This window comes from Schistocerca nitens, chromosome 2, assembly GCF_023898315.1.
Source record: "Schistocerca nitens isolate TAMUIC-IGC-003100 chromosome 2, iqSchNite1.1, whole genome shotgun sequence".
NCBI classification, from domain to species: Eukaryota; Metazoa; Arthropoda; class Insecta; order Orthoptera; family Acrididae; genus Schistocerca; species Schistocerca nitens.
In genome coordinates, this window is record NC_064615.1 from 1,179,711,015 (window position 1) to 1,179,729,329 (window position 18,315).

At 40.7% G+C, this 18,315-nt stretch overlaps 1 protein-coding gene across 1 annotated transcript in view; it reads right to left on the reverse strand.

Moving 5' to 3' along the window:
- LOC126235645 (odorant receptor Or2-like) overlaps positions 1-18,315 on the reverse strand; it is a 142,687-nt gene that overhangs the window by 105,119 nt on the left and 19,253 nt on the right. The gene's annotated exons all lie outside the window — the stretch shown is intronic.

Sequence of the window (18,315 nt, forward strand, 5' to 3'; positions counted from 1 at the left end):
TTGTAATAATAGGATTTCAGAGCTTTAAAAATGCTCTGTCTAGCGGCTGCAGATAGTGTGTGGAGTGGCTGGGTAGACAGAGCAAAATTATGTTTTTTCATCTGCAAACTCTATTGTATCCACACTGCTGCAATGAGAGCTATGTCCATCGAAATTAAGCACGTCTGTCCCTCAGGCTTCCTCGATGCAGAATGCTTCCTTAGCCACAGAAGAAAAATACCAGTTTTTACGTACGTCGACTTTTGTGACATGAAAATCGTAGAACCCGGCGGTATACCGTCCTTGTACTCGGCCTTTTCATTTTTTCCCTTCAAAACACAAGCTGGGGGTAAAAACCTGCCATCTCCATTGCAGCTAGCGATTACAGATATGGTTTCATCCTTTTCGCCGGATGTTATCGCTGGAACGCGCTTAGGCTCCTTTGCTGCTAACACGTAACCTGGTCTATTATTCAGCTGAAGTCCGGACTCATCTACGTTGAATATATTTCCCGTATCATCAAGGAGGTTATGCTCTACCAAGATGTTCTGCAGCAATGAAAAATAGTCTGAAACGTTTTTCGTACTTAAACCCCTTGACCGTGCTTGTGAAACTCCTTCCGATTTGCGGATTGAGACTTCCGGATTTCTTTTTAAGAATAAATGTAGCCAGTCCATTCCAGCAATTTCCTTTCCTCGGTTAAATTTGTGATATTGGTTATATTCCTCAGCTAGTTTATATGCCATGGTACGTACTTCTGTCCTTGTCGGTGCAAATCCGAAGTTTTGGAATTTTATGATATGTTTTAGCAACTTTTTCTCACATTCTTGTGTTAGTACAGGCGGCCCACCCAAAGGTTTTTTCGTAATGCACCCGTTTGCTAATCGTCTCTTCAGCGTTGACCATGAAACGTGAAACTCCTTTGAGGCTTTATTTACGCTCATTACATTTTGCACCGCTTTTACGGCATCGTCAAGTTGCTCCTCTGTACAGCCAGCACGACTGGATCCTTTTTGTCTTTTGTAAAATGTAGCCATCTTTGCCTGGAACAATGGCGGTAGTTAGAACCGTTACTTTCTTAATCACTGACAAACCAAACTGTACTCGCGAAAAAATATAAAAACTAATTTTTAAATTAACGATTGTATTCAGACGTCGGATAAAACAGAATAATACTTTCGCATGGGATAGGAAACGCTAACATTTCATGACTTGTCAAAAACCCTGGTTGGGAAGTACCTAAATAAAAGCTTTACACATAAGAAAAGTCCTTCACCGTATCACCCCTGCCCGAGTTCACCATTTCTCCAATTTGCTATGGGTGAAACGGTGAACAGCACGGCAAGAAGTTCAAAACACTAGACGCATCGATTTCTAGGTAATGTAGTACATAAGCAATATAAGAAGGCAGAATCTATCAAAAAATACCCCGCGGACTACGCTACCTGAAGTAACATCTACAAATGCATGCAGCATACAAAAATTATTTACCATCGAAAACAGTTTTGTACAAAGTACTTACGGTTTTTAAAACGGAGCTTGTTTTCAACACATGCACACTGCACAGATGATCAGAGACTGTTGGCATGCAGACATACAGAGACATCTGTTTAACCGGTAAAGAATTAAAGCAATTCACAATTTCACCCGATTCACAATATCACCCTGACTTACCCTATATAAGCTTTCTATTAAAGTAAAAAAATCGTATTAGCAAAGTAACCTTAAAAAATGGGTTGTAAAACAATTGTTGTTACTAAACCAGAATTTTGTCAAACGCCTCTTATTATTTACAAAGGAAAAAACGGTAATCCCATCACCACTGAATACAGAGTGAAAAACACCGAATTGCTCTGGAGAACAAATGGGGATGGGAGGGAATGGCCGTGACCTCGGTTTTGGTTCACGAGCAAGCAGAGCGAATTGGTGACCTTCACTCGCAATTGCCCAAGAAATGGCTATGGCGACGGCGAAATGTCACAGGTTACATTACGCAGTTCCCCTAGATGCGTGATTCCTCAACGGGGAGAGGGTAACATTGACAAAAATAAGCCCTACTGATCTCCAATCTGGCCCATGCCTGCACTAAAAATCAGTGACCATCAGATCTTGGGTATATCCCCCGCCACATATCAATGACCTTTTAAATTTTCGGTAGAACCTGCACTACATGTCAGTGACCTGGGAATCTTGGGTGGAACCTGCACTACTACACTACTCGCAGGCGCGTGCATATTCATTCAAAGGTTTAATTGGCTAAACTCTGAGTCTGTACTCTGGATGCTGAAAAAACCTGATATTAAGTTCATCGTTTGAAGTCCTTTCAAACCGAGGTCGACACTTATTTATTTTTATTAACTGTAATGAAAAGGAAATCATTTATGGAATGATGAGTTACATCGATCAATTTATTAGCTGTAAATGGTATCACTGAGAGGCAAAAGCACGCGATTTAAACTTTAAAAGAATAGAAAGCAGCAGTTGCTTAACAATGCTACGAAAATGAAGCAGTAGTTGAGAATGGAGTGACATCGGGTTGTAGCCTATCCCTGATGTTATTCAGTCTGTACAATGAGAGAGCTGTCACAGAAACTTAGGACAGACTGGAAATGCGATTAAGGTTCAGTGAGAAAAAAATAAAAACTAAAAACTGAGATTTACAAATGACATTGCAAATCGGTTAGAATTTTATAAGTACTAAAAACCAGCGACAGCCTATATCCTAACCTGATAATACAAGAAAACTACCACCTACAGAAGGCAGTAACAGAATGAATACATATTAAAAACGACTACACTATAGCATACAATTGCACACTATTTAACACATGAGAGGAGCTAGACAGAAAATACGACCCAAACAGATAAAAAGAATCCCAAAGACACACACGAGGGACTAGACAGACAACAGTAAAAAAAAATATTGCGTTTTGTGAAATGAGATGGTATAATCTTGGAGTGAAGTTCCTCAAAAACATGCATAGCGTTTTTGTATGCCTTTCCACAGCAGAGGAGCGTGCAGACGAGGTTCAAATGGTTCAAATGGCTCTGAGCACTATGGGACTTAACATCTAAGGTCATCAGTCCCCGAGAACTTAGAACTACTTAAACCTAACTAACCTAAGGACATCACACACATCCATGCCCGAGGCAGGATTCGAACCTGCGACCGTAGCGGTCGCGCGGTTCCAGACTGAAGCACCTAGTGCAGACGAGGACGGATACTCCAAAAATAATAAAAGTAATTGTTTAATGCAGTTATAAAACATTTTCGCGTATCGAAACTACGTTTATCGATAAGGCGATCTGGTTATTCCTCACCCAAACTCATAGTAACATCATTTAGTTACAGACGTCAAGCTACCAGTTTAAAGTAACGTAAAGAGTGTCCTCTAAAACCGAACCATGTAAAAAAATTTGGTAGTAATCACAACGGACATAAACCATTTTAGGCCTTATTTCGTCAGAACAATTACTGCTTAAAACATGTTTGTATTTTACAGAACTGACTAAAACTACTGATTATGGCACGATGGTGCTAAAATATGTCTCGGCATTTATATATAATAGTTGTTTGCGTATCATACGGACAGGTATCCCAGCAATTTAATATCGAAACAAGGATACTACCATAGCTTCAAAATCATACGAAGACTGATTGTGACAGAAGTAGTAAATATTCTGAACAAAATAACTGATGATGCGCGACCTAGAGTGGATCTAAAATTCAAACTGGCAACTCCAAGAAAAACCTTTCTGAAGAAAGAAATTTGTGAACATCCAATATAAAGTTAAAATTTAGGATGTCTGTTCTGAAGTATAACGTGGGCGATGAGCAATTCAGACGAGAAGAGAGTTGATTTTGAAATGCGGTGCAAAAAAGATAGCTGAAGACTGGATGCATTGTTTGGAGTACTAATGAGGAGGTACTGAATTAAACTGCAGAAAAGAGAAATTCGTACACAATCTGGAAAATAAAGGATAGGTTGATAAAACATATACTGTGACATCAAGTAATAGTTAATTTGATTATGGAGGGAAACGTGGAGGAGAAATATACAGGGGGTGACCAAGGCTCAAACACGGTAAGCAGGTTAAAATGGATGAAGTGACTTGTACAAGCATGGATGGATAAAAACATAAATCAGTCTTCGAACTTAACAATCAAGTTACATCAGCAAATTTATTAAGCATAAAACGTTATATTAATGATGTCAGAGACACTTGATGTAACAAATTAAAAAAAGAAAATAATATTCAGTGAATAATAAATAGACATTACTTGTGTGACAAGCACTTTTCGGTTTAATTTCTAACAAACTGAAAATTAAACTGCGTATACAATGGGCAATGTCCGAGGCACAGAACATCCTACAAGATCCAGAAACACACAGACGCTTGGAAGACTTGTCTAAAAATATTTTATCCATTGCGGATGTGGAACACTACGACTGTCATGTAAATGTTTCCAGAAATTACTGCGACCGTCGCCTTTTGTAATTCCTCAATTTCCCATGAGCGGTTTCAAATTGCCTAGCGTTCATCATATGACATATATTTATGACATGTCTGGAGTATTGTGTGTGTCCTGTAGCTGTGGCAATATGTAAAAACGAATCTTACAATCAACCAATGTGGCGAGGGTTATTTACAGTATGAGATCAACGTTAAGTGTATTACTTACAGCTATCAATATCCGTTGGTTTATTTCTGGTGGATACATTATTCTGAAATAAATAACGTATGTTTTCCAGTAACGTTAATTTATAAAAGGTTCACAAACTTCGCCACAGATAATCACTCCCACGTGCTTTATAAAATGTAAATAAACCAAATGTAGCGGGACTCTGAATTTCGCCGCGCTACACTCGTTCCCCAAGACATAAATTATACCGTCGCAGCGGTATGAGCGCTTGACGGCAGAGAAAATACTAAAATTGTAACTCTTTTTTGTCTATCCGTTTCTTTTTTGTCTCTCGAGCGCGGAAGCTTAATGCAGACGTGATCTGATGAAGACGAAAAAAAAAAAAAAAAAAAAAAAACTTATTAATGTGTAGACATATTGTGTAAGTTGTTATGACATTTGGAGGAGGGAAGCAACGTAAACTAAATTGCATTTTATATCAAGATGGTTTTTTATACCTTAGAAATTCCTGAACAATGAAACTTATTGCAAGATTTCGGAGCAGACTTTTCACGCAGAAATGAAGTAGGAGATTTTTGAAGACCTGGACGCCGCACGAAAGAAGACATGTTAACATGGTAAAGGATGAACCCTTATCTACACCATTTCCCCCTGTCAGTTACATTTTGTTATTCTCTGTTCTTTTTCAATAATTTTTGTAGTGAAAATTGGTTTAACTTTTGCTCACAAACGTCACAAGGACCACCCCAACAATAGCTTTTCCGAATCACGAAGTCCGATAGCTTTTCTGTAATACGAAGTCGCATTTCATTCTTTCCCTTTCTCACGGTTATTAACGATTTTAAAAACACCTTTTTACTCACGATTTCTTCCCACATTTTCAACCCTTTCTTTTCTATTCTTCTCTTTTTCTTTTTTATTAACCACTACAACTGCCGATCGTGAATTGACGCAATTTTCGGATGTGTCGTTTTTGAGCAAATTTGAAACTTTAATTTGTATTATTTTTTCCCAACAGAGAATAACAAAAAATCCTGTTATTAACCACTACAACTGCCGATCGTGAATTGACGCAATTTTCGGATGTGTCGTTTTTGAGCAAATTTGAAACTTTAATTTGTATTATTTTTTCCCAACAGAGAATAACAAAAAATCCTGAAGTTTAAATGGTAACTAAAAGATCAACTTTGTTGTACCTAAGCAAATGCTCATACAACAATATTGTAAAGAATTTTTGTAACTAATTCATTCTGTTTTTCTTTGCATGGCATATATTGATGCAAAACTGTTGTTTTGAGATCTTTTGGTGATTATCCGATGGAGATGTATTAAGAAAATCCATATTTTGACGAATACGATTTACGCTGAAGTGATTGACCAGCCGCTGCAGGACAGGAAATTTAATGGTGAGTCACACAATTATGTTTCATTCAAGCATTCAATAGCCAACTGCAGAATCCATTTTTCCCTTTCTACACATCCTGTAGTTTTTCTACTAGATTTTTCCAAAATTATCTATCTCTGTTGTAGTTTGTGGTAATTATAGTATTGTTGAAGCATATGAAGATCGTGAGTTTGACCGCCAAACAGTTATTTGTTACGAAAAATTTTGTTCGCCCTGCTGCATCTTTCTCAACCATTGTTTGCAATAGAGCAATCATTTACATTGACGAGAAAATATTTCGACCTAAATTTGAGTCAAATCTTTATTAATCAGACTTATATTGTTCCCTTTTTGACTTACGATTATACATCCTATGGCAATGGAACGCGGTAAGGTAGAGATAGTTTCGGCAGATGATTTAAGTGAACCAGATTCATCATTCAACCAACAAGAAAGTCCGCGTTTCCCTTCATGGACGAGTTCACAGATCAATGCAATGATTTTGCCTCAAACTCGCAACATTTATGATAGTACCCAGATGGCGACTTTAAATGACGAAATGTGGAATGGACGCGAGACTAGACCGTCAGCGCCACTGTTAACATCAATGTCAGAACCGAATATGAGACAAATTCAGCAATGTGACACAAATCGGACACAGGAAACCGACAAACTGGACCGACAACTAGAGTTATTTGCAGACATGAAACGAGACGTTAGTCAGAAAATTGTATTAAACCATACTATGACCGAAAATTTTGAACGAACGACAAAACAGATAACAGAATTAAATACCACCACTCAACAGCTCAGCCAGCGATTTGACACATTGTCCGACCGAGTCACTAAACAGGAAGAAACTTTGGTTACATTCACACATGAAACAAAAAACAATATCACCCGATGTGAGAATCAGTTAACTCAAATAGTTAATGTGCAGCAGGAAGTGAACACCCGTGTGGAAGAGTTAGCTCAGGCACACACTTCAGCTAGCTCCACCCAAGAAAAGCTGACTGAAGAAGTGGGAAATATTACCCAACAGCTCACAATGGTAGTTCTTGAACAAACACACCTCAAAGAAAAGGTAGAAAAATTGGAAGACCGAGCGGACCTCGCGTCACTAAACGACACCAACGTAGCCGAAAGAATTGTACATGAATGTAAATTGTGTGACGACTATCTGCACAAAAAACTTGAAACAATTACACAGGACATACTTTCAAAGACAAAGACACATGTTAAAGACGAGACAAAACACATAGAAGATGAAGTGACAAAATGACGAGACAATGTTGTGCCGTGTTTGGCGATTGGTGGAAACGCATCGTCAGAAAACGACAATACAGCTAAAACCTTGGCTAATGACACAGACAGGACATCTATTGTGTAATCACCTATTTCAAATCAAAATTACAATGTGCCGCTTTCTTTTCCATCAAACGAGCAATATTACCGTACAACACCTAGAGTAGCAAGTGCCAACCGGCATGGCCGATGACACGTTTGTAAGGCATGGGTATTTCCAGACATTTTCCAGTGGGGAAAAGCACAAAGTCCACCCTATTGTGTTTATTAGATCATTTGACGGTGTTTGTCCCCGTACTTGGTCAGAAGCCGATAAAATCAGATACGTCACCAATCCCATGAGAGGACGAGCAGCTAAGTGGGGTGCCGCTATAAAACGGCGGTGCCTTACGTTTGAACAGTTCGAACAAGCCTTCTTGGACGAATTCTGGTCTGAGAATGAGCAACAGAGTCTAAGGAGAGAAGTGTGCAACCCCGAGAGCTATGACCCTAAAAAAGAGACAAGACAATAGTTTGAGAGGTACCTAGACAAGACACTGTACTGGTCCAAACCAGCCGACTTGCCAGCGATAATTGACACTTTAAAGAGCCACTTACCCTTCCCATACCGAGACAGATTAATAGGAGTACCGTAGAATGACATTAAGACTTTCTTAAACTTCTTAGATCAAATGGACGTAGTTTACAGAGGTGAGTCACGCCATTCAAATTTTACTCATATTAGTAACCAAAATCAGCACCCACCCCAAAGGAACCGTAGTGACGGTGGTTGGTGGAACCATCCGTCCGCGCCGCGACACAATACGATGCCTGCGCGCGAAACATATGCAAATGGAAACGTGTATGACGATAGGAACAACCGCAGAAATTCGTGGGATAGTAATAACAACAATAATTATCACCCATATCAAAATGGTAACTACAAACAAAATGAAAATCATAGACAGTACAACAACAACAGCAATAGGAGAGTCAGAATAACCGGTACAACCCGGGCTACTTTGACAGGAACATGCCATATAACAGACATAATTACCACCAAAACAATAACAATCCCAACAATCACCGACAGAATTAGAGCAACACACCAAATTCACGCATGACAAATCATAACCCTCCACGGGATACGCCGCCGTTCCCCATTACAGTTATGCACTCCCCGCCACGAAGTAGCAATAACAATTGCGGCGCGCCATCGGCTGACGCGTGGGCGCCAACCGGCCGGAATGTAAACATAGTGGAGCTGGTCAATAAACCCGGCCAAACACAGCAGACCACGAAAAACAGTCGACGACCGAGCTAAGCGCTCGTACTTCGGTCGTGAGGGGTTGTAAGAGCGCAACGGCTGAGACGGTTTGTTTCCTTAGGAACGACGATAAAATGACAGCAGAACACAAATACACAAACCTATCACGTTGATGACCCTGTTCTTTTGCGTTCACATCCCAAGTCTACAAAATTAAAACAACTGAACAGAAAATGGCAGCTATTATATTCAGGTCCTTTCAGACTAGCAAGCATACCTCACCCAGGTTGTTACTCCCTAGAGTACCCGTTAACTCACAAGCCGAGGGGGCTGCATCCCCACAGACATTTGAAACCCTTTGTGCGCTAAAACAATATAATATAATGACAACTAATTTGAACATGAGTAAGTCGCTGTGAAAACGAAATCGTAAATATTTTTATTTAATACACGAACATTAAGTTATGCAGCCTAAGAACACAAACGTTAATTTATGGAAATTATATACTGCAGTTACACTTGTACACATAATTATGAAGAGAATGTAAACCCAGGTGAGTACACTTACTGAATGAGAAAAGATATTCATATAGGAATGAGATTTACGTAGGTTACATTTGTTGTTGTTGTTAATTGTAAATTATAAGGTGAATCAACAACTAGTTAGTTATTTCAAGGCACTCTAATGACAGGAGATAATAGCTATTGAGATCAGTAATGACATAGGTATGTAGCAGAATGAATGAGGATGTAAGAATGAATGGTCAGTATGAATGAGTTAATATTTAGGTTAATATAAGAAGGTAAGTTACTGTGCAGTAGTTGATGGAGACAAGATATTATTTGAGGGAGATATTATTGGAGTTTCATGAGAATGGAAGTGCCAAATGGCCCCACGTATGTGATATATTAATGTTTGATGAGGAATATGTTTAATGTATAAGGATATATACACTCCTGGAAATTGAAATAAGAACACCGTGAATTCATTGTCCCAGGAACGGGAAACTTTATTGACACATTCCTGGGGTCAGATACATCACATGATCACACTGACAGAACCACAGGCACATAGACACAGGCAACAGAGCATGCACAATGTCGGCACTAGTACAGTGTATATCCACCTTTCGCAGCAATGCAGGCTGCTATTCCCCCATGGAGACGATCGTAGAGATGCTGGATGTAGTCCTGTGGAACGGCTTGCCATGCCATTTCCACCTGGCGCCTCAGTTGGACCAGCGTTCGTGCTGGACGTGCAGACCGCGTGAGACGACGCTTCATCCAGTCCCAAACATGCTCAATGGGGGACAGATCCGGAGATCTTGCTGGCCAGGGTAGTTGACTTACACCTTCTAGAGCACGTTGGGTGGCACGGGATACATGCGGACGTGCATTGTCCTGTTGGAACAGCAAGTTCCCTTGCCGGTCTAGGAATGGTAGAACGATGGGTTCGATGACGGTTTGGATGTACCGTGCACTATTCAGTGTCCCCTCGACGATCACCAGTGGTGTACGGCCAGTGTAGGAGATCGCTCCCCACACCATGATGCCGGATGTTGGCCCTGTGTGCCTCGGTCGTATGCAGTCCTGATTGTGGCGCTCACCTGCACGGCGCCAAACACGCATACGACCATCATTGGCACCAAGGCAGAAGCGACTCTCATCGCTGAAGACGACACGTCTCCATTCGTCCCTCCATTCACGCCTGTCGCGACACCACTGGAGGCGGGCTGCACGATGTTGGGGCGTGAGCGGAAGACGGCCTAACGGTGTGCGGGACCGTAGCCCAGCTTCATGGAGACGGTTGCGAATGGTCCTCGCCGATACCCCAGGAGCAACAGTGTCCCTAATTTGCTGGGAAGTGGCGGTGCGGTCCCCTACGGCACTGCGTAGGATCCTACGGTCTTGGCGTGCATCCGTGCGTCGCTGCGGTCCGGTCCCAGGTCGACGGGCACGTGCACCTTCCGCCGACCACTGGCGACAACATCGATGTACTGTGGAGACCTCACGCCCCACGTGTTGAGCAATTCGGCGGTACGTCCACCCGGCCTCCCGCGTGCCCACTATACGCCCTCGCTCAAAGTCCGTCAACTGCACATACGGTTCACGTCCACGCTGCCGCGGCATGCTACCAGTGTTAAAGACTGCGATGGAGCTCCGCATGCCACGGCAAACTGGCTGACACTGACGGCGGCGGTGCACAAATGCTGCGCAGCTAGCGCCATTCGACGGCCAACACCGCGGTTCCTGGTGTGTCCGCTGTGCCGTGCGTGTGATCATTGCTTGTACAGCCCTCTCGCAGTGTCCGGAGCAAGTATGGTGGGTCTGACACACCGGTGTCAATGTGTTCTTTTTTCCATTTCCAGGAGTGTATATTATGATGAATATGTGAGTAAGGAATGAGTGAGAATGTTTTGGTAATATTGTGCTACATAGAGAAGTGAGTAAACAGTCTACATCTTTAAGATTACATAAGAGTTTCAGTTTGAAAGAAAACATTTGTGATGAGTTAGAACGTGTGAGTACAAGACGTTAAATGTGAATCTATTTTATGTGCCCTTGAAAATGAACGAATGCAAGAAAAGCAGAGTGAACATAATGATGATTACAGCTGTTGAAAGAAGTGTAATAAGAATGTAACTTGAAAACACATTAGCTTTAATTTATTTCAGAACTTAGTAACCTTTCGTTAAGTTTTGTTAAGCCATTGTGTGGAAGAAAATATTTATAGTTCGTGTTCAGACAGGAGAATGATATTTTAAGGAACTTAAGTTGAAATATAGTTTTTACACAGCCCTCAAGTGAATACATTTGTATAAAAATTTTTTTACGAAAGTGAAATTTAGTGCCATGTTAGCCTGTATTATACTTACACACAACAGAAAACCCTGAGGAAGCAAAAGATAGGAGAGTTATTAAGGCCGTTTTTGCGACTCGTACAACAGCTCCACTTAAGCGAACAGATGACAAAATTACATTCACTTTGAAGATAACATTTGACTTTTCAGGTAATGCAAGGTCAGTGCAAAGGAGCAGTGACCACCCGTGCAACCAACGTCGAGCAACGGACACCGAGAAATAGACATTTTACCGTCAATTATAATACTGTTGTTGTTGTGTTCTTCAGTCCTGAGTCTGGTTTGATGCAGCTCTCCGTGCTACTCTATCCTGTGCAAGGTTCTTCATCTCCCAGTACCTACTGCAACCTAGGCCTACATCCTTTTGAATCTGTTTAGTGTATTCATCTCTTGGTCTCCCTCTACGATTTTTACCCTCCACGCTGCCCTCCAATACTAAATTGGTGATCCCTTGATGCCTCAGAACATGTCCTATCAACCGATCCCTTCTTCTAGTTAAGTTGTGCCACAAACTTCTCTTCTCCCCAATCCTATTCAATACCTCCTCATTAGTTATATGATCTACCGATCTAATCTTCAGCATTCTTCTGTAACACCACATTTCGAAAGCTTCTATTCTCTTCTTGTCCAAACTAGTTTCGTCAATGTTTCACTTCCATACATGGCTACGCTCCATACAAATACTTTCAGAAACGACTTCCCGACACTTAAATCTATACTCGATGTTAACAAATTTCTCTTCTTCAGAAACGCTTTCCTTGCCATTGCCAGGCTACATTTGATATTCTCTCTACTTCGACCATCATAAGTTATTTTGCTCCCCAAATAACAAAACTCATTTACTACTTTAAGTATCTCATTTCCTAATCTAATTCCCTCAGCATCACCCGGACTTAATTCGACTACATTCCATTATCCTCGTTTTGCTTTTGTTGATGTTCATCTTATATAATACTATGTTCTTTATTTAAGTTTTATAGAAAGAAATAATATATATACACCACATACATGATGTTTAACCTTCACTAAAGTAGAAGAAAGTTCATGGTTGAACTCTTGAGAGGAAATTTGGTATGTTATTATATAATACACATTATGAGAGAGACAATCTCTGTGAGATATATTTTCCATTTGTATAGACGGTATCCACAAGAAGTAGAGATATCGAGTAAGTACTGAGCAGCTATGTGATTTACTCATGCAAGGGTTTGTTAATGTCATATGAACAGTCAGAACACAAACAGAGAATCTGTCATGATGTTACATTACACAGACTTGACGTAAGGACACTTACATTTACCCATGATTTGGTAAATTGTAAGCACCTCCTTTCGCACACCCCTTGAAGGTGATGCAAACGTTATAATGTATTATGTTCTCTTTTTATGTATTAGCTGTAGGATTTGGTAGTTTATAGGTAGTGAATAGTTTCTTCCAGTCTATCTTTTTTTCTTTCTTCATTATCCTACCACCTCCTGCAGCTGGGTATTGTTTGTTTATGGAATGTAAGAATATATTGTGTGACAGTAAACTTTCAGGTATGAATAAAAAGACATGAATATTGATGGCATTACAAGCCTGGTCAACCACTAGCCAAGATATGGAATCAAAAGAAAGAAAGAAATAATAAATGAAGGAAAGCCCGTGCTTTAAATATTAAGTTTGATATCACCTGGCATGCTCAAACCTTAATAAAGAAAATCAAAATGACCATAATCCCCAATAAAAGAAAGCCATTAGGACTTAGTATAATTTTTAGTGTGCATATTCTTGTAAATTTATATGTATTTGTATATGTGTTGAAACTTTGCATATTGTCAACATATTTTGAAATGTTACCACGAAGAATAAGCTTTCATAATTAACGATGTAAACATGCTGGAACACAGTGAAATTTGTTGAAATGTAAATATGGCAAAAAGGCGTTGCAAACTGTGTTAAACTGTGTACGTTATAAACGACGAAATTTGTGAAACTTATGGGGCATAAACCAAATAACTGTTTGTAAACCGATATAAACTGCAATTTATTTCGACGATAATGAGGATTTTCACACTGCAATTGAACGTTTGTTGGCGAGTGTAAACAACGTGATGATACACCTACCTTTGCGAACATCGACGCCGTTGTTCCTGTCCGGCCTTCAGATGCTTTGGAGACAAAAAAAAAAAAAACTCAGCACCTGTCGTAGGCGATGTGGAGGCTAAAAACTACATCGACCATATTTGCCCCGGGAACAATAGTCATGAAAACGCACAAGGACCTGGAGTGTTGTGTCGTAACAGAAGACATGGACATTGCTTCAGATCGCGCACACGCTCAATCTTATGGTGTCAACGGACTTAACACGCCATTTACGCTGGAATAACAACTTGTAATGAACACTATGTGAAAGTGAATACTGTACAAGACTGTCATAACAAAGCGATTTTGAAACTGCCGCACGCGAAATTCAATGATGCTATTGCGCATGCGCAAAGACTACGTGCTGCCAGAGATGCATTGGGAAACCAACGCTGGAAGCGCACAACATTAACTGCGCTGGCGAGCAGCTTGCTCAAACAAAGTCTATGTAAATATATGTATATTAATTTTGTAAAAAGGATCAAAACTGTAACAATTGTATTTAGTATATGGATTTAGAAAGTAAGTATTGACAAAGATTATCCCCTATGAATGCACGTGGCCTTTCCTATGAAAATATGTATATATTGACATTTAGGTATATCTATTATATTGTTTCCTAGCCTGCCACGCTAAATGTTTTAGCGTGACAGTCGAGGGGGCGATGTAGCGGGACTTTCAATTTCGCCGCGCTACACTCGTTCCCCCAGACATAAATTATACCGTCGCAGCGGTATGAGCACTCGACGGCAGAGAAAATACTAAAATTGTAACTCTTTTTTTTTCTATCCGTTTCTTTTTTGTCTCTCGAGAGCGGAAGCTTAATGCAGACGTGATCTGATGAAGACCAAAAAAAAAAAAAAAAAATCTTATTAATATGTAGACATATTGTGGAAGTTGTTATGACATTTGGAGGAGGGAAGCAACGTAAAATAAATTGCATTTTATATCAAGATGGTTTTTTATACCTTAGAAATTACTGGACAATGAAACTTATTGCAAGATTTCGGAGCAGACTTTTCACGCAGAAATGAAGTAGGAGATTTTTGAAGACCTGGACGCCGCACGAAAGAAGACATGTTAACATGGTAAAGGATGAACCCTTATCTACGCCATTTCCCCCTGTCAGTTACATTTTGTTATTCTTTGTTCTTTTTCAATAATTTTTGTAGTGAAAATTGGTTTAACTTTTGCTCACAAACGTCACAAGGACCACCCCAACATAGCTTTTCCGAATGACGAAGTCCGATAGCTTTTCTGTAATACGAAGTCCGATTTGCATTTCATTCTTTCCCTTTCTCAAGGTCATTAACGATTTTAAAAAACCCCTTTTTACTCACGATTTCTTCCCACATTTTCAACCTTTTCTTTTCTTTTCTTCTCTTTTTCTTTTTTATTAACCACTACACAAAGAACATGACAAGTTGTGTTCAAAGAATATCTTTCCTCAGCACTCGCACATTCATGACATTAACTACATATCCATTTATACTGTGTTCATTACTAGCTGTACGCGGCCACTCTTTGCTGTGGTTCTTAATGGAAAAGAAGGAAAAGAGAAAAAAAATGAATCATATGGCTCTGAGCACTATGGGACTTAACTTCTGAGGTCATCAGTCCTCTAGAACTTAGAACTACTTAAACCTAACTAACCTAAGGACATCACACACATCCATGCCCGAGGCAGGATTCGAACCAGCGATCGTAGCGGTCGCGCGGTTCAAGACTGAAGCGCCTAGAACCGCTCAGCCCCTCCGGCCCGCAGGAAAAGAGAATGCACACGTTTCTAATAAATATGGGAACGGGATGTACGTCCTAATCTCGTTCCCCCCCCCCCCCCCCCCTCGCCCGCATCTCGTGGTCGTGCGGTAGCGTTCTCGCTTCCCACGCCCGGGTTCCCGGGTTCGATTCCCGGCGGGGTCAGAGATTTTCTCTGCCTCGTGATGGCTGGGTGTTGTGTGCTGTCCTTAGGTTAGTTAGGTTTAAGTAGTTCTAAGTTCTAGGGGACTGATGACCATAGATGTTAAGCCCCATAGTGCTCAGAGCCATTTGAACCATTTGAACCCCCCCCCCCCCCCCGGCTGTATCTCTTCTTCCTCCTTCCACCTCTGTCTGTCCATCTTCTCTTCCCCCTTCTCACTCTCGTCCTGCCATCTCTCTCTCCTCCTCTCTCAGTCCATCACCTCCTCCCCTTTTCTGTATCCATCTTTTCCTTGCCCCGCTCTGTCCATCTTCCCCTGCTTCCCCTCTCCATTCATCTGCTCCTTCCTATTTTCTGTGTCCATTTCCTCCCACATTCTTGTCCATTTCCCCCCACATTCTTGTCCATTCCCTCTTCTCCCCTCTCTCTGATTTCCAACTTTAATGTTATTGAAAATTATGATTCTGTAATGGTACTCTAACCATAAACTAATAAGCCATAAATAGAACTTTTCTGTTTGCTAACAACACTCTATTATATACTTTACACATATATTTATATATTAAGAAAGTATATATGCAGTAGTATGAGAAACTGTCACAAGTTATCTATTTCTTTTAAACTTCCTGGCAGATTAAAACTGTTTGCCGGACAGAGACTCGAACTCGGGACCTTTGCCTTCTGCGAAGTTTTGAAAGTAGGAGACGATGTACTGGCGGAATTAATGCTGTGAGGGCCGGTCGTGAGTCGAGTTTGGGTAGCTCAGTTGGTAGAGTACTTGCCTGTGCAGGCAAAGGTCCCGAATTAGAGTCTCGGTCCGGCACACAGTTTTAATCTGCCAGAGTGACAATCTCATTCCAGATATTTCTTTGGTTCCACCATTTTGACCCTCTAATAATAGGTGCGCTCTTTTGCATTGAGAAGCTGAAATGATTTTAAAGTGTATACATGGAAATGCGGCATGGAGTTCATCTGTGAATGGCTTCTTCTTCGCGTAGAGTGTTTTCAGTATCGTTGATGCTTTTTATAATATGACTCATTTCTGAGTTTGGGAGCGGAACCCTCAGCGTTAACGTTGTATCAAAAGCAGAATTTAATATCTGAAGTTGTGCCCTGGTCTCACTTTGGCACCAGACTGAGCCACAAGATATTGGATGAAAGGTTTCTATTCGTTTGCCTTTACATAGGGCGCACGTTTCCTAGTTGTGTTTGTTCTATAGATATTTCGCAAAGATCTAGCTATTGAATTTGTTGGCACCATAGGTAGTCCGCACTGAAGCAGAAGCGACTGTTACGATTTACGTATCGGAATTTCTACAGTATTCTTTTTTGAGATACCGTAAAGCATTTTATTTTTCAAAGAACGGTAGCATCTAATTAGCTTCGGTGTTTGGCGTCATTTCTTTCTTTATTTGAAACATATGTAAGAAGAATGCGTTTGATGATATGTGTAAACTTCCATCCACAAACAGAACGGATAGAGACTTTAATTTACGGTAAAATGAAAAGAATTTCCGTAAATCATGTGAATCGGAAGTGGAAGTTAATAGTATGCTCACACTCAAGAAACTGAAAACGACAAAAGTTTATTAACGTTCAAAGAAAATTTCAGAAACATATCTCTGGGAAAGTATCTTTGTGACAAATTACACATTAGGAAAAGTGTCATCCAAACCTTTTGGTACGCCGTTATATATTTGCTAGGGAAAGTGTATACGTACAAACACATAAGTCAATATTTGAGAGACATTACATGAGCCTTCTTACCCTATCCATGTTTTTTTCCTAAGTACCAACTAATATCAAAATAACTGCAATTTACGCCTTCGGTATAGGTGAAATTTCACTGTAAGAAAAGGTTATTTCATGAAAACTGTTTCATGATTTTATCTTCTTATTTATGCATGGTGGAGGCTCTTTCTTTGTTCAGGTATTGTAAAACATAAGGCATTTTTCGATTACAGATTTCTGGCCGCTTCTACCAAAACACGCAAATGGATAAATATCCAAGCAGTAGTGCAGTATTCGCAATGCGTCACGAACACAAGACAAGCAACTAAATAATTATTATGAAGACACAATAGCCGCACACTAATGAGACGAATCCACCATGAGTCAGTTCAGCGAGAACAGGTTACACTCATGGAAAAATATCGTATCACCAGGAAGGAACTGTGTGACATAAATTAAAGTTGGTAGGCGTGTTTCTACATCTAAAAGATAATATCTGTTGAAATTTCGCGCCACTCGCATAAGAATGGTGCTAGTAGCGCCACTGTGAGGATGCGAGTCAGGTTTGCTTTAAATACACGCTGTAACGTTGGTGAGTGTCAGTTACCTGTGAGACTGGACGTGGTGAGCTGGCGGTGACTGCTGGCAGCAGTGGTCACAAGAATGGACGGCCGCAAGATAACCGGGCTCGTGACACTACCGAGAGGGAAGACCACCGCGTTCCGGGTATAGCTCTGGGGCATCGTACTGCAGCAATTAGAGGCAGCATTTGACGCCACACTGACACAATGAACTGTTACAGATCGGTTACTTCAACAGCAGCTCCGAGCCAGACACCCTGTAGAGTTCATTCCACTGATCCCAAACTACCGCCATTTCCGATTTCAGGGTGTCAATCGAGAGCTGATTGTAAGGCAGTGTGGAATCTGTTGTGTTTTCTAATGAAAGCTGGATCTGCCTCGGCGGCAGTGACGCCCCTACATTGGTTAGGAGGAGGCCAGTCGAGGACCTGCAACCAACCTGTCCTCAAGTTAGACACACTGGACGTAAACCTGCAGTTATGGTCCGAGGTTCGATTTCGTATGGCTGCCGGAGCACTCTGGTGCTTATCGCACTCAC